This window comes from Bos indicus, chromosome 6 (genome assembly GCF_029378745.1).
Source record: "Bos indicus isolate NIAB-ARS_2022 breed Sahiwal x Tharparkar chromosome 6, NIAB-ARS_B.indTharparkar_mat_pri_1.0, whole genome shotgun sequence".
In the NCBI taxonomy this organism is placed as follows: domain Eukaryota; kingdom Metazoa; phylum Chordata; class Mammalia; order Artiodactyla; family Bovidae; genus Bos; species Bos indicus.
This window is the reverse complement of record NC_091765.1, coordinates 95,793,467-95,820,142: the sequence shown is the minus strand read 5'-3', so window position 1 is coordinate 95,820,142 and position 26,676 is coordinate 95,793,467. Positions and strand designations below refer to the sequence as shown.

General features: G+C 39.1%; 1 protein-coding gene and 1 non-coding gene across 4 annotated transcripts in view; both read right to left on the bottom strand.

The window, feature by feature from the left end:
- The window catches only part of CFAP299 (cilia and flagella associated protein 299), a 731,706-nt gene that overhangs the window by 599,553 nt on the left and 105,477 nt on the right, over positions 1 to 26,676 (bottom strand). The window lies entirely within an intron of this gene.
- Positions 9,204 to 9,276, bottom strand: TRNAG-CCC (transfer RNA glycine (anticodon CCC)). The gene has a single exon. It is a non-coding gene; the product is annotated as a tRNA-Gly (tRNA).

Sequence of the window (26,676 nt, the reverse complement as noted above, 5' to 3'; positions counted from 1 at the left end):
ACATTTCTCTTAATTGTTTTCTGGCTGTTTTGTAGTTCCTCTCTGTTTATTCTTCTCTTGTTCTCCTCCCTTACAGTTTGATGATCTTCTTTAGTGTTATGCTTAGAACTCATTCTCATTATTTCTTGGTATGTACTGTCCATTTTTCATTTGTATTTACCAAGAGGTTCATACTTAATAGCCTATGTATGTATGTATGTATGCATATACATGTATGTGTATGTTTGTGTGTGTGTATGAGTGTGTGAGTACCATTCTATTTTAAGTTCTTGGCAATTTAAGTTTGAACACATTCTAAAATTGTATATTTTTACTCTTCTCCCACATTTTATGTTTTTGATATCACATATTACAGCTTTTTATTCTATATAACATTATTATAGTTGCAGCTATTTTTATTACTTTTGCCTTTTAACCTTTGTACTAGCTCTATAAGTAATCAATCCCCTACCTTTACTACATATTTACCTTTACCAGTGAGATATTCATAAACATATGTTTTCTTGATACTAATTAGTGTCCTTATTTTTTACCCTAAGGAAGTCCCTTTAACATTTCTTGCAAGGCCCGTTTAGTGGTAATGAATACCTTTACTTTTTGCTTGTCTGGAAAATATCTCCCTTCAATTCTGAATGATAATCTGACAAGGCAGATTATTCTTGTTTGAAATTTTTTCCTTTCAGCTCATTGAATATATCACATCACTCCTTTCTGGCTTACAAAGTTTCTGCTGAAAATCTAAGAGTCATTGGGAGATTCTTTTGTATATAACAAGTGTTTGTTTTTTTTTTTCTTTTCTTACTCTTTTAAGATTCACTCTTGAACTCTGACATTTTAATCATAATGCATCTTGGTGTAAATCTTTCTGGGTTCCTCTTACTTGGAACTCTCTGGGCTTTCTGGATCTGGATTGTATTTCCTTCCCATGTTAGGGAAATTTTCAGCCATTATTTTCTTCAAATAAGTTTTCTACCCCCTTTCTCTCTTTCTTCTGGAATTCCTATAATGTAAATGTTGTTCTGCTTCATGTTGTCTCATAGGTCTCTTAAGATACCTTCACTTTTAAACACTTTTTTTGCTATTCTGTTTGGATGAGTTCCACTGGCCAGCCTTCCAGGTCCCCGATCCTTTCTGCTAGTTCATCTGGTCTTCTGATGAACGCCTCTAGCATATTTTTCAGCACAGTTATTATATTCTGTAATTCAACTTCAACCTCCATTTGTTACTTTCTTATATTTTCTCTTTGTTGAAGGTCTCATCTTTATGACCATTACTTTGAACTCTTTCAGTTCAGTTCAGTCACTCAGTTGTGTCCAACTCTTTGCGACCCCATGAATCGCAGCATGCCAGGCCTCCCTGTCCATCACCAACTCCCGGAGTTCACTCAGACTCACGTCCAGCAAGTCAGTGATGCCATCCAGCCATCTCACCCTCTGTAGTCCCCTTCTCCTCCTGCCCCCAATCCCTCCCAGCATCAGGGTCTTTTCCAATGAGTCAACTCTTTACATGAGGTGGCCAAAGTACTGGAGCTTCAGCTTTAGCATCATTTCTTCCAAAGAAATCCCAGGGATAAGCTAAATTATTTATCTGCATTTAATTTAAGGGTTTTTTTTTCCTGGGATTTTATCTTATTGTTTCATTTGGAACATATTCCTCTGTTTCCTCATTTGTTTGACTCTCCATGTTTGCTTCTATATACTTGGGGGTGGTGGGGAGGACTCCTTCCCTCCTATTTGAAGAAGTGGCCTTGTGTAAGAAATGAACCTTATCATTCAACCTTGCCCTAGTTCTTAGTTGTCTCTTGAACCTTTGTGATTGTTTAAGCAGCCTGATTTATTCTTGATAGGTCCTAGTTATTGAGGGTGTGCCAAGACTTGTTAGCATTCCAGACAGAGAGATCTCAGTTAGAACCTCGTTTCAGGCTGATAAGCCAGACCCTCAGGCAGCAGCTTTTAAAGCAGATACACACATGCTGTCTTGTGGAACCTCAAAGATAAACCCTGCTGGCCTCCTGAGCATGTGATCTGGATGTGTCTTCTTGAAGAAAGGTACAAAAATCAGGGGTCCAGGCAGGTGTATCAACTCCTTTCTGGGAGTACTGGCAAGCTGTAGCAAGGCCAAAGTGTTAGTCACTGAGTCGTCTCCGACTCTTTGTGACCCCATGGACTGTAGCCCACCAGGCTCTTCTCTCCATGGAATTCTCCAGGCAAGAATACTGGAATGGCTTGCCATTTCCTTCTCCAGCAAGGCCATAGGAGAGTGGAAAGATGGTTCCTCCAGCCCACATAACCTCAGAGCAACTCAGTAGCCTTTCAGATCAGATCAGATCAGTCGCTCAGTCATGTCCGACTCTTTGTGACCCCATGAATCGCAGCATGCCAGGCCTCCCTGTCCATCACCAACTCCCGGAGTTCGCTCAGACTCACGTCCAGCGAGTCAGTGATGCCATCCAGCCATCTCATCCTCTGTCGTCCCCTTCTCCTCTTGCCCACAATCCCTCCCAGCATCAAAGTCTTTTCCAATGAGTCAACTCTTCGCATGAGGTGGCCAAAGTATTGGAGTTTCAGCTTTAGTATCATTCCTTCCACAGAAATCCCAGGGCTGATCTCCTTCAGAGTGGACTGGTTGGATCTCTTTGCAGTCCAAGGGACTCTCAAGAGTCTTCTGCAACACCACAGTTCAAAAGCATCAATTCTTCAGTGCTCAGCCTTCTTCACAATCCAACTCTCACATCCATACATGACCACAGGAAAAACCCTAGCCTTGACTAGACGAACCTTTGTGGGCAAAGTAATGTCTCTGCTTTTGAATATGCTATCTAGGTTGGTAATAACTTTCCTTCCAAGGAGTAAGCGTCTTTTAATTTCATGGCTGCAATCACCATCTGCAGTGATTTTGGAGCCCAGAAAAAGTCTGACACTGTTTCCACTGTTTCCCCATCTATTTCCCATGAAGTGATGGGACCGGATGCCATGATCCTCGTTTTCTGAATGTTGAGCTTTAAGTCAACTTTTTCACTCTCCACTTTCACTTTCATCAAGAGGATTTTTAGTTCCTCTTCACTTTCTGCCAAGGGTGGTGTCGGTAGCCTTTAGATATGTGGAAAACCTGAAGCCTATTGCTCTGGCTGAAGCTCCGGTAGGCCTTTTTCACAGGATGACTGGGGACGTGTTTAAGTCTACTGTCTGTGCAAAGCCTGACAAGAACTGTCTCTCTGATTGTTTTCAGTTCTGCAGGGACCAAAAGTGTACAACCTGATGCCACCAGAGCCAGGTGCTCAACAAGACTTCTCTGTGTGAATTGTGTACCCCACATACTTTAACTGAACAAGAGGAGAGTGGGGCGAGTGTGCTCCTGCTGACTTTAGCAGGTCCGTGATTAAGCATGAAGCTGGGGCACACCCACCAGCTTTTGTGGGACTGCAGGAGAGTCTGGGACCAGGTCACACCCACTGGTGCTAGAAGGATAGACGAAGAACACAGAAATGGCACCCACTGCCACTTCTGTTCCCAGAGAGGGTGCCAATAGGCACCTGCCCCTCCAACAGATGTTTTAAGATTAGCAAATGAATCTCCTTCACATATGGTCTATGTGCTTTTCCAATTGCTGTTTTTATGCTGGGTCCCAGGGTGAGTGACTCTATGTGTGAGTCTTTTAGGGGTGAAATATCTGTACCCTATACCCCAGTGGGCCTCTTTAATATGTCCTGTTTGTTTTCAAAGCCATACCTTTTGGGGGCTCCTCCTATGGTGCAGGTTCCAAGGGTTGGGGTGCTTGATATTGAGCATGAACACCTGGCTCTTCAGAAAGAAACTCTGTGTTTGTAAGACTTCCTCCTGATTGTGGAAGGGTGGAATTCTTGTGAGATATCTCTGCTTCTCCTACTGCCTTGATGTAACCCTTTTAACCTTTGTTGGAGAGGACCATTAAGCTAGTTTTAAGGTCTTTTTTAGAAGGAATTGTTCAAAACATAGATGTAGATTTAGTATGTCTGCGGGAGGGGATAAGTCTTCAGGATTTTCCTAAACTGCCATCTTGAACTGGCCATCAGAAAATGGTTTTAAATTCAATTTGAATACATATATTCTTCATCCCACCCTACCATGTCAAAGAAGAAATGTGAATTTGTCTCAGATTGTTTGTTTTTTATAGATGAAAAGGGAATTATTTAATACCTTATTAACCTTAAGTATTCAGAAACTGACTTTAAATTTATTGCCCCATCTAGGAAATTTATTGGAGAAGGCAATGGCACCCCACTCCAGTACTCTTGCCTGGAGAGTCCCATGGACAGAGGAGCCTGGTAAGCTGCAGTCCATGGGGTCGCTAAGAGTCGGACATGACTGAGCAACTTCACTTTCACTTTTCACTTTCATGCATTGGAGAAGGAAATGGCAACCAACTCCAGTGTTCATGCCTGGAGAATCACAGGAACAGGGGAGCCTGATAGGTTGCCATCTATGGGGTCGCACAGAGTTGGACACGACTGAAGCGACTTAGCAGCAGCAGCAGCAGGAAATTTTTAGATAGAAAACATTTTTCTAATTACAATCACTTTCTTATTTCCATTTTTAAAATAAGGAGTATTATTTATTAAGTCAGTAACCTCACTTCTCAGCTTTTGGAAAAGATTTATAATTCAGTAAGTTAAATGTATATATAATAAAATAATATTTATCAGATAAATTAGGTACTCAAACATTATTGTTCAAATAAACACATTTTTCCTACTGTCAGTACTCAGCATGTTCCTTTGCTTAATGAAAATAGTGATAATATAAAATTGGAGAAACTTGAGACAGCCACAATGTGGTGAAAAGTTAAATGTTTTTCCAGCTATATTGAGATATAACTGAATACTAACATTGTGTAAGTTTAAGGTATATAACATGTTGATTTAATATACTTGATATTGCAAAATGATTACCACTACAGTGTTAGCTAACACCTGCATTATATCACATATTTCCACTATATTATAGTGAGAACATTTAAGATCTACTCTCACAGCAACTTGCTAGTATGCAATACAGTATCACAAAATGTAATCACTATACTGTACCTGAGATCCCCAGAACTTGTTCATTAAATTTCAACTTTGATTTCAAAATATTCATTAATTTAATTAAATTTATATTTTAAATTTATTCATTTAATTAAACTTCCATTTTAAAATCATAACTTTAAATGGTCAAAATATATTTTAAGTAGTAAAAAAAAATGATTTATAATAAAATCTTTTAATACTATAAAAATTTTAATAGCAAAAAATTTTTGGTTCTAACATAGCTTATAACCAACCTCTTTTTAGTAGTTCACTGACTGAAACAAAATTTCTAATTTTTTTGAACAAGCGGGGACCTTTCCATTTTACTCCAAAAGGGCAGAAAATATATAAATAAAAGAGATATTCCATGAGAAACAGTTCACCTCCCTAAAGAAATAGCACCTTAGATTCTTTTTTAAAGATGGGATGATTTAAACCTATCAGAAATTATAAATAAGTTAAACCTTATATCCCTTTCCAAAGGATTAATGATACTGGCCTTAGACCCATTTTATGGAATTTGTTTTGTAGAAATCTGTTTCTGGTTTTGGGAATTCACACATCTCTACCTTCTGCCTAGAATATTCTTTACCCAGAGCCTTACCTGGCTAGCCCCTCTTTGCTCAGGCTTCCCTGACCTCACAGCATTTTGATTAGAGGAGCTTCCTGTGGATTCTGCAATTCTCTTATATATTCTTTTTGTAACCATCTATTTGCTTATCTCTAACCCCTAAACAATGTTAAGTTCCTTGTGGGCAGGAACTGATTATCTTCTTCAGGAATGAACTTTAGGAAAGCATAGTTTTCAAGAATCAATTAATCACATCAGTCACTCTCATGTAGTTGAATATAGCCACAGTACCTGCTATTTCCTGAGAAATCTAGAGGTCAATGCATTCTACGTACTATTCATTCATTAGGCTCTAAAAGCAATGTCATATACTTTGATGAAAAGATTAATTATGCATCAATTTTTTCATGAAAAGCAGCATCTAAAAACTTAAACCATCACTTCAAAGTTGTATTGTTTTAGATTTCTTTTGCCTTAATATCTTGTACCTGAAACCTAAGAAGCCTCAAAGAAATATTATCCCCCTCCTCTCTTGCTATATATTTTGCTAAATAACCAACTCATTTTAAGCCCATGATCCCTATTTTCCAAGAGATGCAAATGGGGAGAAATATCTTAAGTCCATATAAAGCAAAAAAGTTACATGAAAACAACGCCCCCATTCCCTTTTTAAAGTTCCACAGTATTTACACGACATAATCAATTCCAGTTTAGGATTTAAGAAAATATCTGTGTAACATTCTAAAATGAGTGAAATTCAACAAACTGATTTATATTAAATTCCAAGCTTAGGACTCCTAAGTCAACATTCTAACAGTGCTAGCCAGTGAGAGTGCAGGGACAGTGCGGCTTGCCATGGCTGAAGGCAAACCGAGTGCTGTGAGGGATGGCTGCGGGGTCATGTGCTGCCAAGGCCTCAATGTAAACACAGGTGTGTGGGAAGGAGCGCAAGGTCTCTCCCATCGAGCAGCTAAAGAAACACTGGCAGTCACGCTGTGGAGTCTGAATGCTAAACTTTGAAAATAGATCATTTTTGTGAAACTGCTACATCTTAACTCGCATGTTAATACATCCTCAACTTAAAGGGGTCATGAAGAACACTTGAACCTCATATCATTGTTTTACACTGAAAAATTTGAGATGGAAAGCAGATCTTTTTTTTACCCCTGCTGAGCATCTCCCTGCTGAGTAAAGAAGTTTGAAGTTATTACCACCTCATTTGCTGGCATTTAGCAAGGATTCTTTTTATGGTTGCATGGAATTAATGCCACAAGAGGACTTTTCCTGCCAATGTCTGTTAAATGGCATGGCAGTGCTTTACAAAAATATATTAGGACTATGGCATAGAAGACTAATAAATGTATCAATAACATTTGTTAATAGGTTTGGGTTTGTGGGGATTTTTTATTTTTGGGGGTTCTGCTTTTTTTAATTTGTTTTTGGCTTTATTTTGGAGTCTTTTTTTGGGGGGTTGGTTTAGTTTTCCCATATATCCATCTGTTGTTATCAAAAATAGTGCTAAAATAGTGTACAATAACCCATAGGGTAGCAAATGGTAATAAATATAGGATTTAAAGGCAGACAGTCTCAGTTCATATTTTAGCTGAACAACCCACTACTGTGAGGCTTGAGCAGATTATGTAAATTCTCAAGTCTCAGGGCTTCCTTTGCAAACTGGACTAATTGTGATATCTCCCAGCAGAGGGTAATTTTCTGCATTATACAGTGCCTCTTAATAATGTCAAATAGCTATTAATGTCATTAGTATCACTATTTAATAATGTCTACTTACTTCATATAGAAGTAACTTTAACTCAATTTCATATTGTTTTCAAATTGTTTGACTATATGAAGTGACTGACTATAAATACAAATAAATAAATTTGTAATTAACTTCTCTGCTAAAATATATTCTCTCTCCCCTACCTTATTTTGTCAATTTTGAGCATTTCTCTTGAGTCAGTCTTCTGCTGGGTGAAAGATGACATTTTGCTAGACTGTTGAAATGCATCCCAAGATTTCATTAATAATATGTCATGCTATCATTCCTAATTCACAAAACCGATAAATGTTAAGGTCAACAAAATATTCTCATGAAATTGAGAAGACTGCCATATCTGCAACTGAATATGAAGAAAATAAAAACAAGTATGAGCCATTAAATGACATCAAGTGACTCAGTAATAATATGTATAACAACAATTACATTTGTCTTAGGTACTTAAAAATATCAATTTCCATTTGAGGTGATATCTACATGAAATGAACACAATGTTCTTAATGACAAAATGAATTTCATTTATTAAAACATTGTCCTAAACTATGTTCTAGAAGCCAATACATTTGGGCATGACAAATGAAAGAGAGAGAAGGAGAAAAAGGCAGATGAAGAATCCATTCGTTCATTGTTTACTCACTTATTTAACAAATGGTATCTATGTGATAAAAATTTTATATACATCAGCTTCAACTTGTGCATAGTTTTGTTATTTACCAAGCATTTTTACATAGATTTTCTTATTTGATCTTCATAATCTATTCAAGAGATGAGGGAAGTGAACATATAGCATGTCCAATGTGACAGAGGCATATGGTTGGTTTTCCTAAATACTGGCTAGGGCTCTTTTCACTACATGGTACTGGAAAATCATTATTCATTATGCAGAGGAGAGGCTAAGCCTGAGAAATCTTATGACCACAGAAAGAACACAGAAGAATTCTTTCAATATGGAGACTTTCCTGGTATTCCTAGCATTCTTAAGTAATTTTACTAAATCAAGTGATAGGTATTTTCCTTCTTTCTATCTTCCATTTTTTACTAAGGCAAAAGAAAAAGTAAGTGTAAAGGAAGTTATAATTGGGGACATATCTTGAGAGTCCCTTGGACTGGATGGAGATTAAACCAGTCGATCCTAAGGGAAATCAACCCTGAATATTCATTGGAAGGACTGATGCTGAAGCTGGAGCTTCAGTAATTTGGCCACCTGATGCAAAGAACTGACTCACTGGAAAAGATCCAGATGCTGAGAATGATTGAGGGCAGGAGGAGAAGGGGACAACAGAGGATAAGATAGTTAGATAGCATCAATGACTCAATGGGCATTTGAACAAACTCTGGGAGATAGTGAAGGACAGGGAAGCCTGGCATGCTGCAGTTCATGGGGTCACAAAGAGTCAGAAATGACTTAGCAACAAATAAAATTGGATGAATTTTAAAAATAGAACCACATATAAAAATGAAAATAAGTACATATTACACAAAAAGTCTTAAGTAATTGATGGGACTGAGTATCAAATTTGGCCCTGAGTATCCTATCAACCAAACTAAAAATGAACACATGAAAAATTATATAATTCTCATTAGCAGAAACAAACAGGGGCACTTATTTCTTGCAGATAAATAAGTCATTTTTCCAGTCATTAAACATTTTAAATAGTTATTTTTTTATTTATTTTTATTTATTTATTTGGCTGCAATGGGTCTTAGTTTTCGCCCACAGGATCTTCAGTCTTTGTTGTGACATGCTACGTCTTCAATCTTTAGCTGCAGTATGCAAACTCTTAGTTGTGGTATGTGGGATCTAGCTCCCTGACCAGGGATTGAACCTGGGCCACCGGCATTGGGAATGCGGAGTCTTAGCCACTGGACCACCAGGGAAGTCTCTCTGTCGTTAAAATTTAAAAGAAACTTCTCTCTTCCTTTCTTCAACTGGAGACCCACAGATAATATATTAAATAATGTCCTTTCCTAACAGCCTAACCCAACATCCTCCTATATATTGCTATTGTTAATACTGTTATTATTAATATTAAATGAATAATAATGCATAATTTTATGTTTTCATATAAATACCTTTTGAATTAAGTACTGATATTATCCCCACTTAATGGATGAGAAAACATCTGTATAAATGAGAAAACTTAGTAGCTTGCCCGAGGTCACATAAATAGTAAATTCTCATGCATTTTATCATCAAGACTTCTGCACATCTTGTTACTCCAAATCCCATGTTCTACTTCAGACAAAAAGACACCACCTCATTGGCAGTCAGTTCTGTGGTCACAGCCTGAAAACCTAGTTCTCAAAGCCAGCAAGCATCCATCACCTGGAGGGCTTGTGAAAAACACAAATCACAGGGCCCGAGCTCCATCAGAGATCATGATTTAGTAGACCTGAGATGCAGACAGAGAATTTACATTTCTAACAAATTTCCACATGATGCTGATGTTGCTGGTCAGAGATTACAGATTGAGAACTACTGGCCTGTAATTTTGAAAGCTTCCAAATATATATCACACTTAATAGGGTATTTTGCTGAATGCTTTTTATTAGTCATCCAAATTTATTTGGCAATGTAGGTCCAGTCACTGAGATAAAGAATAATGAAAGAGGACCCAGGTGGTATCTAGAAATAACACCACTTTCTTTTTTTTTTCCAATTAAGTTATTTTTCTATTGTGGTAAAATAAATATAACACAAATATGCTATTTTAACAATATTTAAGAACACAATTTAGTGGCATTAATTATTCACAATTTTCTGTACCATTATCACTATTTCTAAAACTTTCCATTATCCCAAACAGAAACTCTGTACCCATCAAACAATAACTTTCCATTACCCCTCTCTCCAGCTCCTGATGAAAATTAATCTACTATCTCTCTTTATATGTTTCCTATAATATTGTCCTTTTGTGCCTGGCTTGCTCTAAGATTCATCCATATTGTATTAATAATATGTATGAGAACTTCATTCCTTGTAAAGGCTGGATATTATTCTACTGTAATTAACATCCTTTTCTAAACCACATTTGCCAATGAGTTTTCTAAAGCTAACAAACCAATGTTCACTTTGGTTCTCACTATCTTCTTTTATTTAAGGTATCTACAGTGGTCACATTTCTTTTGGTCAATCTCATTTCATAGTGAAAAATTTGGATTACATATAAGGACAAAAAACAAACAAACAAAGCACATGTAACACCACACCTATGTGGTACCAACTTCTTCTTCCTGTAAGTTGACTCTCATCCCCACTTGCATCATCGCACTTGGCATTAAAATCTACATTATTTAGTCTCTACTACATATTCCTGTGTTGGAGAGCACATGAAAGGAAAATATTCTCCCACATTTAACAAGAGGGATGCAGGTGTAAAGGTGCAGGTTTAGACGCCTGCCAAACTGAGACAAGGCAAAAAACTGGGGAATTTTCTGGGAAGAGATTCAGGAGGCAGCCGACTTTATGAGAGAAGCAGAATAGTGAAAGCTGGAGAGCGAGAGGCGGATTAGTCTGGAGAGGAAACCAAAAGCAAAATGAAGATCAGAACAAAGGAGAAAAATGAAAGAAACAAGGTCTACATTTTAGGAAGTGCTTAAGACATATGTGCCACCAAGGCATCGACCTAGAATGGCTTTAGCAGCTCTGCTCCAATCAACCGTCAATATCCCCAAATCCGGCTGGGGTTGGCTAGAGGAGAGACAGGGGCCCTGACTGATAGCGTCTGCCAGCATCCATGGTATAAAGGCATAAATACAACCACCTTGGCCAATTTCGGGCTACCAACTGATGGCCTATCTGGGAAGGGAAGTGCCCAGGGGTCTTGCTAGTTCGCGAAAGCTAGCTCCAACACATCCGTGTCTCAAATCCACACATGAAAACACAACCTAAGAGAAAATCAGTGGACCTGCTATTCAAATACAGCTTCGGGACAACAGCTCTACAGGCTTATCCGCAGCCCTCTGCTAGAATTTTGACCCCAAAATCTTCCTTGTAAAAGATGGAGAACCATTTCTTCTCTGTAACTGAGGGACAGGCATGGGATTGCCTTCCTTCAAGCTTCTAAACAAAACCTTAGCATGCAGATATTTCCTCCTTTTGTGCTGATACATGTATCTAGCTGCTCTCATTGTACAGATATCCTGCAGTGCACAGGTCTGAGGTAATGCAAGACTGCAGCAGCCTGGGGTGAGAGAGCATTTGATGGGGTAGTAATAATGACCTGCAGTCAGCTTCAGGGGTGAAAACAGAATTCAAGGCTGAGGGATGAGAAATACTGTCTTTAGCTGACTCTGTGATTTGGAGTGGGCTGGTGAGGGGGATAAGCCTCTCTACCACAGTTAGCCTCAAGGGCACGAGAAGGAAAACAATTGCCCAGGAGCAGAAGGCCTCCATGAGGGGACTTCCCAGATAAGAATCCACCTTACAACTGAACCTTACAAAGGTTCAATCCCTGGTCAAGGAACTAAGATCCCACATGCCGTGGGGCAACTAAGCCTATGCCTCCTCAACTATTGAGCCTGCACAGCTCAACTAGAGAGAAGCTCACTCACCACAAAGACCTGACACAGTCAAAAATAAAAATAAATTTAAAAAAAGAAGAAGGTCCCCATAACCACTTACCAGAGTTCCAGTGCTGGTCAACACTTCATAAGCAGGACCATACCTCCAAACTGAACCTTCAGGTTAAATATTTTGAAGTATAGCTCTAAATATTTTGTACCTATTTTTTATTTTTATACATATTTATTTTAAAAATACTCAAAAGGAATTGTTGCATGTTTCCTTGCTTCAGACATTGATAAGCAATTCACAAGTTTTAAAACCTGCAATTACTTGGTTCCTTTTGTTTGAAAGAACAGAACAATGGTGAATGGAATTGTTTCCTTAATTTCTCTTTCTGTTTTCTCATTATTAGTGTATAGGAATGCAAGGGATTTCTGTGTGTTGATTTTATATCCTGCAACTTTACTATAGTCATTGATTATTTCTAGTAATTTTCTGGTGGAATCTTTAGGGTTTTCCATGTAGAGGATCATGTCATCTGCAAATAGTGAGAGTTTTACTTCTTCTTTTCCTATTTGGATTCCTTTTATTTCTTTTTCTGCTCTGATTGCTGTGGCCAAAACTTCCAAAACTATGTTGAATAGTAATGGTGAAAGTGGGCAGCCTTGTCTTGTTCCTGACTTTAGAGGAAATGCTTTCAATTTTTCCCCATTGAGGATAATGTTTGCTGTGGGTTTGTCATATATAGCTTTTATTATGTTGAGGTATGTTCCTTCTATTCCTTCTTTCTGGAGAGTTTTTATCATAAATGGATGTTGAATTTTGTCAAAGGCTTTCTATGCATCTATTGAGATAATCATATGGTTTTTATTTTTCAATTTGTTAATGTGGTGTATTACATTGATTGATTTGCGGATACTGAAGAATCCTTGCATCCCTGGGATAAAGCCCACTTGGTCATGGTGTATGATCTTTTTAATGTGTTCTCCTAGACAAGAACATAGGCAAAACACTCTCCGACATACATCACAGCAGGATCCTCTATGACCCACCTCCCAGAATATTGGAAATAAAAGCAAAAATAAACAAATGGGACCTAATTAACCTTAAAAGCTTCTGCACATCAAAGGAAACTATTAGCAAGGTGAAAAGACAGCCTTCAGAATGGGAGAAAATAATAGCAAATGAAACAACCAACAAACAACTAATCTCAAAAATATACAAGCAACTCCTACAGCTCAACTCCAGAAAAATAAACGACCCAATCAAAAAATGGGCCAAAGACCTAAATAGACATTTCTCCAAAGAAGACATACAGATGGCTAACAAACACATGAAAAGATGCTCAACATCACTCATTATCAGAGAAATGCAAATCAAAACCACTATGAGGTACCATTTCACACCAGTCAGAATGGCTGCCATCCAAAAGTCTACAAATAATAAATGCTGGAGAGGGTATGGAGAAAAGGGAACCCTCTTACACTGTTGGTGGGAATGCAAACTAGTACAGCCACTATGGAGAACAGTGTGGAGATTCCTTTAAAAACTGGAAATAGAACTGCCTTATGATCCAGCAATCCCACTGCTGGGCATACACACTGAGGAAACCAAAGGGAAAGAGACACGTGTACCCCAATGTTCATCGCAGCACTGTTTATAATAGCCAGGACATGGAAGCAACCTAGATGTCCATCAGCAGATGAATGGATAAGAAAGCTGTGGTACATATACACAATGGAGTATTACTCAGCCATTAAAAAGAATACATTTGAATCAGTTCTAATGAGGTGGATGAAACTGGAGCCTATTATACAGAGTGAAGTAAGCCAGAAGGAAAAACATAAATACAGTATACTAATGCATATATATGGAATTTAGAAAGATGGTAACAATAACCTGGTGTACGAGACAGCAAAAGAGACACAGATGTATAGAACAGTCTTATGGACTCTGTGGGAGAGGGAGAGGGTGGGAAGATTTGGCAGAATGGCATTGAAACATGTAAAATATCATGTAAGAAACGAGTTGCCAGTCCAGGTTCGATGCACGATACTGGATGCTTGGGGCTAGTGCACTGGGACGACCCAGAGGGATGGTATGGGGAGGGAGGAGGGAGGAGGGTTCAGGATGGGGAACACATGTATACCTGTGGCGGATTCATTTTGATATTTGGCAAAACTAATACAATTATGTTAAGTTTAAAAATAAAATAAAATTAGAAAAAAAAAAAAAAAGAAAGAACAGAACAATGAATATCTTGGTGGTATTGCACGACTTACACTTGTTATCCTTTTTGCAGAAAGAGTCTAGAAAGATATTGGCTCAAAAGGGCACTAATTTATACTTTGTGCCATCTTTTAAAATATTTAAGTCGATGACATTTGGGTCTGCAATTTTTGTTGTTGTCATTCAGTCACTCAGTAGTGTCTGACTCTTTGCAACCCCCTAGACTGCAAGGAGATCCAACCAGTCCATTCTGAAGGAGATCAGTCCTGGGTGTTCTTTGGAAGGAATGATGCTAAAGCTGAAACTCCAGTACTTTGGCCACCTCATGCGAAGAGTTGACTCATTGGAAAAGACTCTGATGCTGGGAGGGAGTGGGGGCAAGAGGAGAAGGGGACGACAGAGGATGAGATGGCTGCATGGCATCACTGACTCAATGGACGTGGGTCTCAGTGAACTCCAGGAGTTGGTGATGGACAGGGAGGCCTGGCGTGCTGCGATTCATGGGGTCGCAAAGAGTCGGACACGACTGAGTGACTGATCTGATCTGATCTGATCTGAGACCGCAGTGTGCCAGGCTTCCCTGTCCTTTACCATCTCCCAGAGTTCACTCAAACGCATGTCCATTGAGCTAGTGATGCCATCCAACCATCTCGTCTTCTGTCGTCTCCTTTTCCTCCTACCTTCAATCTTTCCCAGCATCAGGGTCTTTTCTGATGAGTTGGCTCTTCGCATCAGGTGGCCAAAATGTTGGCGCTTCAGCTTCAGCATCAGTCCTTCTAATGAATATTCATGATGTCACAAAAAAACAGATTTTTTTTCCTTTGATTATTAGCTCATAGTTAGATCATCATCCAGTCTCACCACTTCATGGAAAATAGATGGGGAAAAAATGGAAACAGTGACAAGCTTTATTTTCTTGGGTTCCAAAATCACTGAAAATTGTGACTGCAGCCCTGAAATTAAAAGACGCTTGCTCTTTGGAAGAAAAGCTGTGACAAACCTAGACAGCATATTAAAAAGCAGAGACATCACTTTGTCGACAAAGGTCCATATATGCAAAGCTATAGTTTTTTCAGTAGTCATTTATGGATGTGAGAGTTGGACCATAAAGAAAGCTGAGCACCAAAGAATTGCTCAAACTGTGGTGCTGGAGAAGCCTCTTGAGAGTCCCTTGGGCAGCAAGGAGATCAAACCAGTCAATCCTAAAGGAAATCAACCCTGAAGATTCATTGGAAGGACTGATGCTGAAGCTGAAGCTTCAACACTTTATCCACCTGATGTAAAGAGCCAACTCATTGGAAAAGACCTTGATGCTGGGAAAGATTGAGGGCAGGGGGAGAAGAAGGCAACAGAGGATGAGATGGTTGGATGGCATTATTGACTCAATGGACATGAGTTCGAGCAAACTCTGGGAGACAGTGAAGGACAGAGAAGCCTGGTGTGCAGCAGTCCATGGGGCTGTCAGAATCAAACACGACTGAGTGACTGAACAACAACATAGTTAACCTATTAGGAAATTATTTGAGTTTTTTAAGGTACCCTGAATTATTTTCAGGTATCTTCATTGAAATTAAAAAACTGCAGCTGGGGCCCTCAAAACCTGTAGATTCTGTGCTTCTCTCAACCTGTGAGAGGATCTGTGTTTTCCCAGAAATTACGGCCACTGAATGAAAGAGAAGTTTACATTCGTCTGCATGTGAAATACAGCTTGAGTTGCTGGGCTGCAATCCTCAGGGCTGTGAATGTTAATCAATCAAAGTGTTTATTCATTAGGCACTCCTTTTTTGTTTTCTTTGGGACTGCATGATTCAGAAGCCTTGCTCAAGTAGGTCCAAGAAAAGAACAGTCTACAGAGGGTTAACACATGAAGGAAAAACTCCAAAATGTATCGGAAGGCTGCAATTTGTTAGTCTGTGCCTTGGTTTGGTTTGTTTTTTCTTTCTGTGTCACTCCATGGCTTCCCTTGGTTTCCTTCTCTTTCACTCTCCCAAGGGAGGGAGAGGGATCTTTTTTAATTTCCTCATAATATAACAACAGTTTTTAGAATGTGGAAGAGATGGAAGGGTGGTGATTTATATATATAGAAAATTGAAGCATTTGGTTCCCAGGCTCCAGTCCTGAAGAATGATCTCAAGTTGCTCTCAGGATCTGTGGGACAAATTCAAAAAATCCCAAAAAGGGATCTTTGCCTCTGAGACTCTCTATCACTTCGTTCCTAATACAGGAATCTGCGTCCCTCCCTGTTTCTCCTTTTACAGGGATCACTTCGTGGGAAATAGATGGAGAAACAGTGGAAACAGTGTCAGACTTTATTTTCGGGGGCTCCAAAATCACTGCAGATGGTGACTACAGCCATGAAATTAAAAGACGCTTACTCCTTGGAAGGAAAGTTATGTCCAACTTAGATAGCATATTCAAAAGCAGAGACATTATTATGCCAACAAAGGTCCGTCTAGTCAAGGCTATGGTTTTTCCTGTGGTCATGTATGGATGTGAGAGTTGGACTGTGAAGAAGGCTGAGCACTGAAGAATTGATGCTTTTGAACTGTGGTGTTGGAGAAGACTCTTGAGAGTCCCTTGGACTGCAAGGAGATCCAACCAGTCCATTCTGAAGGAGATCAGCCCTGGGATTTCTGTGGAAGGAATGATGCTAAAGCTGAAACTCCAGTACTTTGGCCACCTCATGCGAAGAGTTGACTCATTGGAAAAGACTCTAATGCTGGGAGGGATTGGGGGCAGGAGGAGAAGGGGATACCAGAGGATGAGATGGCTGGATGGCATCACTGACTCGATGGACGTGAGTCTGAGTGAACTCTGGGAGTTGGTGATGGACAGGGAGGCCTGGTGTGCTGCGATTCATGGGGTCGCAAAGAGTCGGACACGACTGAGTGACTGAACTGAACTGAACTGATGACCTCCTAATGTCACCACTCAGAGAAGGCAATGGCACCCCACTCCAATACTCTTGCCTGGAAAATCCCATGGACCGAGGGGCCTGGTGGGCTGCAGTCTATGGGGTCGCTAGGAGTCAGGCACGACTGAGCGACTTCACTTTCACTTTTCACTTTCATGCATTGGAGAAGGAAATGGCAACCCACTCCAGTGTTCTTGCCTGGAGAATCCCCGGGACGGGGGAGCTTGGTGGGCTGCCGTCTATGGGGTTGCACAGAGTCGGATACGACTGAAGCGACGCAGCAGCAGCAGCAGCAGCAGCGTCACCACTCTCCTCCTGTCAGCTTAGTCAGTACCTCTCACATTTTTGTTACCTAAATTAGAGTATTCTATAAAACAGAAATGTCAAATTCTATCTTTATCTATTCTTGACTTCTGCCTGGTAGAAAATAAGGTCCAATACATCCAATGGGAAAAACCCTGATACTGGGAAAGACTGAGGGCAGGAGAAGGGGGCGACAGATGATGAGATGGTTGGGTAGTATCATCAACTCAATGGACATGAGTTTGAACAAACTCTGGGAAGCAGTGGAAGACAGAGGAACCTGGAGGGCTACAGTCCATGGGGCTGCAAAGAATCAGACATGACTTAGCAACTAAACAACATATAATGCATGGTATTTAATAAAATAACCCAGATCATTTAAGTCACACACACACCCAAGAACTGTCATTTTTATTGCACTACCAATTGCAAATAAAATTTGATCAATACCTGAAAGCAACTTCATCATGGTAAAATAATTTTCAAAGGAATCACTGACATAATTTATCATTTTAATGCCATTCTTAATAAAAAGATAGGTCTCCCTGGTGTCTCAGGCAATAAAGGATCTGCCTGCAATTCAGGAGATCAGGGTTCAATTCTTGGGTTGGGAAGATCTCCTGGAGAAGGAAATGGCAATTCACTCCAGTGAAATTGGAGTGAAAATTCTTGCCTGGGCGATCCCATGGACAGAGGAGCCAGACAGGCTACAGTCTAGGGGGTCACAGAGTATCCAGCACAACTGAATGACTACCACTCTCAAACTTTAAAAAAAAAGATTAGGCTCATCATAGAAGAGAAAAAGATGCTAGTCAGATTTATCTTTGAGTAGAAAATTAAATGACTGAAAAAGTAAAAGACAGAAGTATTCCCTGCAGTTTACAGGATCATTGTTTTTCTATTAATCAATAATAGTCCAGGTACATTTTTCAACTTGAAGCTCACTAGAAGATGTCAAAATATTATGACAAGGTAGGAGAAAATATAAAATCTCTGAAACTCACAGTTTTATGTCATTTGGTACAACTCACAGAAAGCTCAACCCATTTCAAATTTATTTTAAAATGAATTATTTCAGTACTACTAACTTTATCTGCAAATGGAAAAAGCAAAAAGTGTGCTTAAAAGGAAAGGTTACAAAAATAATGGAAGTAAAACAAAAACCAAAAGTTTGCTAGTTTGCAATTTATTTTTTAGGCCTTTGAAGTTTGGGATCCTGGACGATATATCTCATCTGTAAAGCTCTGACATGTTCAGAGCAAAGTTTTAAATACTGAAAAACACTCATTGTTTTTAAAGTTCTGCATCACACACTATTGGGTGTACTATTTAGCACTGCAACATTTTGAGTGGCCATGAAGGTCACCTTCTTCATTTCTTAGGTAAAAATCATCACTTTTCTCAAAAGAGTAAACTACATAGAAAATACAGTACATAGTTTCTTATGTCTTAAACAGCCACATTCAGTTTCCTCTAGCTTCAGTACCAGTAATGTAAGTAAATGAAACAGTAAGCAATTAGCAGCACAGTAATGTTAAGGTTCTAGCAAACTTCTACATTTGAGGGAGTTATAAGTTAGTTTTAACATTGGATCCAGGCTTAAACTTGGCATAGAAGTTCTTTACTAGAATGTGCAATATTTTTCCTTTGACTTTACAAAATAGAGTCAAAATTAGTTTGCTTGTTATTTAGCTACAGGTGGCCAAAAATAACATGATCTTGGCTAGAATTTAGATACTTTTCAGTTCAGTTCAGTCGCTCAGTTGTGTCTGACTCCTTGCAACCCCATGGACTACAGCACACCAGGCTTCCCTGTCCATTACCAAATCCCAGAACATGCTCCATCGCTTGTCCATCGAGTCGGTGATACCATCCAACCATCTCATCCTTTGTTGTCCCCTTCTCCACTTGCCCTCAATCTTTCCCAGAATCAGGGGCTTTTCCAATGAGTCACTTCTTCACATCAGGTGGCCAAAGTATTGGAGTTTCAGCTTCAGCATCAGTCCTTCCAATGAATATTCAGGACTGATTTCCTTTAGGGTGGACTGGTTGGATCTCCCCACAATCCAAGGGACTCACAAGCGTCTTCTCCAACACCACAGTTCAAAAGCATAAATTCTTCAGCTCTCAACTTTCTTTAGAGTCCAACTCTCACATGTATACATGACTACTGCAAAAACCATAGTTTTGACTAGATAGACCTTTGTCAGCAAAGTAATATCTCTGCTTTTTAATATGCTGTCTGGGTTGGTCATAGCATTTCTTCCAAGGAGCAAGTGCCTTTTAATTTTGTGGCTGCAGTCACCATCTGCAGTGATTTTGGAGACCAAAAAAATAAAGTCTCTCACTGTTTCCATTGTTTCCCTATCTATTTGCCATGAAGTGATGGGATCGGATGCCATGATCTTAGTTTTCTGAATGTTGAGTTTTAAACTAGCTTTTTAACTCTCCTCTTTCAATTTCATCAAGAAGCTCCTTAGTTCCTCTTCACTTTCTGCCATAAGGGTGGTGTCATCTGTGTTTCTGAGGTTATTGATATTTCTCCTGACTATCTTGATTCCAGCTTGTGCTTCATCTAGCCCAGCATTTCTCATGATGTACTCTACATATAAGTTAAATAAGCAGGGTGACAATATACAGCCTTGACATACTCCTTTCCCAATTTGGAACCAGTCTATTCTTGCATGTCAGGGTTTAACTGTTGCTTCTTAACCTGCATACAGATTTCTCAGGAGGTAGGTAAGTCGGTCTTGTTTTCCCATCTCTTTCAGAATTTTCCATTTTGTTATGATCCACACAGTCAAAGGCTTTGGCGTAATCAATAAAGCAAAAGTAGGTGTTTTTCTGGAACTCTCTTACTTTTTTTAACTATACAACAGATATTGGCAATTTGATCTCTGGTTCCTCTGCCTTTTCTAAATCCAGCTTGAATATCTGGAAGTTCAAGGTTCACATACTGTTGAAGCCTGGCTTGGAGAATTTTGAGCATTACTTTGCTAGCATGTGAGGTGAGTGCAATTGTGTGGTAGTTTGAGCATTCTTTGGCATTGCCATTTTTTGGAATTGGAATGAAAACTGACTTTTTCCAGTCTTGTGGCCACTGCTGAGTTTTCCATATTTGCTGGCATATTGAGTGCAGCACTTTCACAGCATCATCTTTCAGGATTTGAAATAGCTCAACTAGAATTCCATCACCTCCACTAGCTTTATTCATAGTGATGCTTCCTAAGGACCACTTAACTTCGCATTCTAGGATGTCTGGCTCTAGGTGAGTGATCACACTATCGTGGTTATTTGGGTCATGAAGATCTTTTTTGTATAGTTGTTCTGTGTATTCTTGCCACCTCTTCTTAATATCTTCTGCTTCTGTTAGGTTGATACCATTTTGATCCTTTGTTGAGCTCATCTTTGCATGAAATGTTCCCTTAGTATCTCGAATTTTCTTGAAGAGATCTCTAGTGTTTCCCATTCTATTGTTTTCCTCTATTTCTTTGCATTGATCACTGAGGAAGGCTTTCTTATCTCTCTGCTCTTCTTTGGAACTCTTCATTCAGATGCCTATATCTTTCCTTTTCTCCTTTGCCTTTCGCTTCTTTTTTCTCAGTTGTTTGTAAAGCCTCCTCAGACAACCATTTTGCCTTTCTGCATTTCTTTTTCTTGGGTATGGTCTTGATACTTTTGTGCATCTCTAATTTTAAATCAGTTTTAACTTTAAAAATGAAATGTTGCAGACATTTGTGGATAATGGAGAAGAGGTCTGACTGGCAGAGCTTTAATATTTGTTCATGTGAGCCTATGACCAGAGCATTCTGTTCACAAAACTCTGTTAGCCTTTGACCTACTTCATTTTGCATTCCAAGGCCAAATTTGCCTGTTACTCCAGGTATCTCTTGACTTCCTACTTTTGCATTCCAGTCCCCTATAAAGAAAAGGACATCTTTTTTGGGTGTCAGTTCTAGAAGGTCTTGTAGGTCTTCATAGAACCATTCAACTTCAGCTTCTTCAGCATTACTGGTTGGGGCATAGCCTTGGATTACTGTGATATTGAATGGTTTGCCTTGGAAATGAACAGAGATCATTCTATCGTTTTTGAGATTGCATCCAAGTACTGCATTTTGGACTCTTTTGTTTACTATGATGGCTACTTCATTTCTTCTAGGGGATTCTTGCCCACAGTAGTAGATATAATGGTCATCTGAGTAAAATTCACCCATTCCAGTCCATTTTAGTTCCCTGATTTCTAATATGTTGATGTTCACTCTTGCCATTTCTTGTTTGACCACTTCCACTTTGCCTTGATTCATGGACCTAACATTCCAGGCTCCTATGCAATATTACTCTTTACAGCATCTTTACTTCCATCACCAGTGACATCCATAACAGGGCATTGTTTTTGCTTTGGCTCCGTCTCTTCATTCTTTCTAGAGTAACTGCTCCACTAATCTTCAGTAGCATATTGGGCACCTACCAACCTGGAGAGTTCATCTTTCAGTGTCCTATCTTTTTGCCTTTTCATATTGATCACGGGGTTGTCAAGGCAAGAATACTGACATGGTTTTCCATTCCCTTCTCCAGTGGACCACGTTTTGTCAGAAAGCTCCACCATGACCTGTCCATCTGTGTGGCACTTTGGTGACCTTTATTTTTTGGGGCTCCAAAATCACTGCAGAGGGTGACTGCAGCCATTAAATTAAAAGACACTTGCTCCTTGGAAGAAAAGTTATGACCAACCTAGACAGCATATTAAAAAGCAGAGACATTACTTTGCCGACAAAGGTCCTACTAGTCAGAGCTCTGGTTTTTCCAGTAGTCATGTATGGATGTGAGAGTTGGACTATAAAGAAAGCATAGCACCGAAGAATTGATACTTTTGAACTGTAGTGCTGGAGAAGACTCTTGAGAGTCCCTTGGACTGCAAGGAGATCAAACCAGTCAATCCTAAAGGAAATCAACCCTGAATATTCATTGGAAGGACTGATGATTAAACTGAAGCTCTGATATTTTGGCCATCTGATGTGAAGAACTGGCTCATTGGAAAAGACCCTGATGCTGGGAAAGATTAGAAGAAAATGAAAAGAGGGTGATAGAAGATGAAATGGTTGGATGGCATCATATTTATGTCTTTATCTCTTTAAGGTCATTTCCTTTTGTTCATTAAATTCTTCATAACAGTTTCTTGATCATATCTCATGTTCTCTCTTCATGTAGTTTTATAGCATTCATTCCCATGATCATGTTTCTAAAGTACCCACTTGCTACACAGGATTTTCAGGAGTTTTACTTTTCTTCTGAACGTTTAGTCTCATGTTTCTTTTCCTCTATTATGTAAAAGTTTTGATAAGCCTTGTGTTAAAAAAGTTTTAATATTTAATCATTTTATTCTGACTTGCCATTACCAGAAGATAAATTTTGAAGATTTTTTTCCTCTCCTATTCACTATTTGAGGGGAGCAGGCAGTCTTTCTTCTCTCAGATCCACAACTTTGAAACAATCTGGTGGGCAAAAATTCCTCTTCCACTTGTGGTTTTGCTCAGATATTCACTTGGTCCTATTCTGTTGTCCTGAGGGATCATCTTCTTCTGCTATCACTACCTCAGTCTCTAATAGTCTAGACTAAAGTGGTATGATAAAGAAAAAAAAAACTAACATTTCCAATACAGGCTGTTATTATGACTTCAATATTCATTAAAAGGAATATTAGGGAGAGGGAGAAGCTTCTCCGGGTAATAGGCTGATGAGAAGACTTTAGGACATTTGGGTCATCCAGTGAACAGTTGAATAAACAGATCTGAAACTGGGAAGAGGCTTGAGCTGTTGTAAATTGGGAAAGCATTGGTGGGAAGAGATCACTTAGAGTCTATAAACGGAGAAGAAAGCAAATCAGTACCACCAGCATGAACAGATAAACTGATGGTGGGAGGGCAAGAACAGAGAGATAAAAAGAAAAGCAAAACTGTGCAACAAGGGAACATGTTATGGTGGGGGTAGGGGAGTAACAACAGTGTGAAATTCAGCAGAGAAGTCAAGGAAACTAACATAGAGTGTGGCTGTTCTTTTATTTCAAGAACTACAAAGTCCTGCTGACCTTAGTGAAAAACATCTTAGTGAAGCAAGGGAGACAGAAGTCTAGCCATAGTGGGTTGAGTAGGAGAGTGCATATAGATAATTCCCAGAAGGGTTGCTCATAGAAAAGAAATAGAATAGGAATTCAAGGAGTTTAAAGGTTGAGAAGATTTTATTTACTTCCATTTGTATTTCATAGGAACAGGATTGACTCTATATTGAAGAGGAAAAATATCAGTAGAAAGGATGATGTTGAAAATACAATAAAGAAAATACAATTTATTTTCTTACTGAAGAAACTTGTTTTGAACACCCACTATGTGTCATGTACTATGTTTCCTGATGGAAATACAAGGCTGGGTTAAATTAGCCTGTTAAGAATGCCCTGTTAAGAATCCCAGGTGGAACAAAGGCTCTAAGAAGATAAATGAGATGGATATACAAGTGGAATTATTAACCTCAAAAAGAAAGAGAATCAATTGTTTCATTGAATGAGGGTAAAGTGGACATGATGAAGGCAGGCAAGCTTGTAGATGAAGGGAAGGGGGAATACGAGTTGAATAGAAGCTTAAAGAATTCCAATTTATCAAGGTCTTTCATATTTCTATAACATAGGATACAAATCATATACCCAACTGAGCATGTTCATAAAATTAAAAAAAAAAATAGTTATTGGGGGAAATGAGGAAAAGAAGTAATATGACACCCAGAGTGATCACTGAGCAAAACTGACAATCCAGCCAAAGTTGAAGGTGGTAGATTTTGGTACTAATCCACACAGTGGTATGAATTTCTCCAGTACCACTCAGTGGCAGATCAAACATGGGGAAGAAAAAAAAAAAGGAGAGGTCTGGATCTATCTTAGGTTATGATAACATGAACTGCTATAACAGATTAATTTTTAGAAATGTCAATAATTTAACACAAAAGAAGCTTATTTCTCATTCATTTAAAATTATCTGGAATAGAAGTAGGGATTTAGTCAGGAAGTCTTTAGGAAGTCAAGATAGCAAGGCCCATCTGTCTTTAACATGCAGCTTCCAAGAACACCTCGAGTGTTGTTATCCAACCAGCAGATGGGATTGGGAGAAAGGAGAAGGGTCATGCCAGAGGTTCATACAAAAGTGGCGCACACATCATTTCTATTCACGGCCTGTTGGTTAGACCTCAGACATACGCCAAAACCTAACAGGAGGCCTGAGTGCTAGAAAGAGAGAAAGACAGGTTTTAGATTAAGAATTTAACCAAGTTTCTGACACAGGGTATAAGTTTCAATAAGTTAGGATGGATGGATACATAGATAGATAGATTAGATAAAAAGAAATACAAAGAAAAAACTAAAGATGAAGGCAGAAACAAAGGAAGGGAGGGAGGAAGGAAGAGAAGGGGAAGGAAAGAGGGAAAGACAGAGACAGACTAAGAGGTTGAGTAGTCAAGCAAAGGAAGATGTAAGTAGTAATCTTTTAAAAATGAAGTTTTACTAGAAGGAGAAGGAGAGATGAAGCAGTTAAGGAACTGGAGATTAGGATTTCTGAGTAAGAGACAGAAAGCTAGAAATAGCAGAGACTGTGACTAGAACTAAAGATAGTAGAATTTTGGAGTCCAAAGACAGAGAATGAGAGGTTCCAGAATGTAGCCACTTGTCAAGCTATCATAAGAACTGTGAACTTTCAAGAGTTGCGTGAACCACAGGAAGTAACAATAAAAAATGAAAGCACTTGGAATGACAAATAAAATTTTGACCTAGTTGCCAAAATACTTGACAAACACAAGAGATGTCACAGATAAACATGTCACAGAAGGATGGAGATGGATGTCAGGAATAAGTTTCGAAGCAGAAGGAAGATTTTTATTGGAAGATGCAGGAAATGGTCTAGAAAACCAATAGGGAATGACAAGCCCAGTTAAACATGCAGTGTATAAACGATCTCTACGGCAGATAGTTGCCAGAAAAATCATCTCCTCAGCAGGGGGGGCTAGCTTCAGTTAGGGCAAAGGTGTTGTATGAAGCATACTATGAAAAATGAGTGTTACAGTAGAACGTAGTTAAAGAAATCAGAAAGGCATCTGAAAATGATCTATGGGGCAGGGAAGAACCAGCAAAAGAGGATTGGCTCAGAAGAAAAGCTATGACTAAAAAATCTTGAATTTGAGTTCTTTGCCTAAGAACTCAAGGGCAAAAGTAAGCATTAGGGTACTTTATAGCAGAGGTCTGTTAGGAACCAGGCCACACAGCAGGAGGTGAGCCCCGGGTGCACAAATGAAGCTTCATCTGTATTTACAGCCACTTCCCATCACTCACATTACCACCTGAGCTCAGCCTCCTGTCAGATCAGCAGTGGCATCAGATTCTCATAGGGTGGCGAACCCTACTGGAAATTGTACGTGTAAGGGATCTAGACTCTGTAATCCTTCTGAGAATCAACCTGAAACCATTCCCCAACCCTGTCCATGGAAAAACTGCCTTCCATGAAACCAGTCCCTAGTGTCAAAAAGGTAGGAGACTGCTGCTTTATGAAATTCTTACACATAAATTTGTCCCAGTGCCTCCTGGAGGTGAGAGAAGAACGGCATTTGTTGCCTCTGGCCACACGGGCCCTGGAAGCTGAAGGCTGTCCCTGTGTCACACCTGGTGTGGCTGGGACTCTCCATTCTTAGGGACCGGGCTTCCTGGGCCCACAGTGCAAGGTACTGCTCTAAGGTGGGAATGGATTCCTTCCTACTCAGAAGATCTGACAACCTCTATCCTGCTGAATCAGGAAGAAAAGCTGTTCTGTTCCTCTCCTTACCTTCAAAGATTGGGTTCTCTCTACCATTCAGAACACTAAGCAGAATCTCTAAGAAAATAAATGAGGGGAGAAAATGCAAAGGACCAAAAAATAGTATCTCAACAATTAATATATATTGCTGCATTTATAATAAATGGAGTCTTAACAGTACACTAGGCACCCAAAGGATATACCAATACAATATTGTAAAGTAATTAGCTTCCAATTAAAATAAATAAATTTATATTTTTAAAATAAATAGATAAATAAAAGCAAGCATATTTTCTGCTATTCTGCCAATCCATCCAACCCAAAGGGATTTCAGTGGATAAACATCTATGACTCCATTTAATTTTGCAAAAGTGTGTAAACTCAAAAAAATATGTTTTCAAATACCACAAACTGGGTAGCCTCATCTTCAAACTAGGGAAATTACCAAAAACAACTTTCCAACATGCCCCAATAATGATTCCAGGTTTCAGAGATGCTCTTGC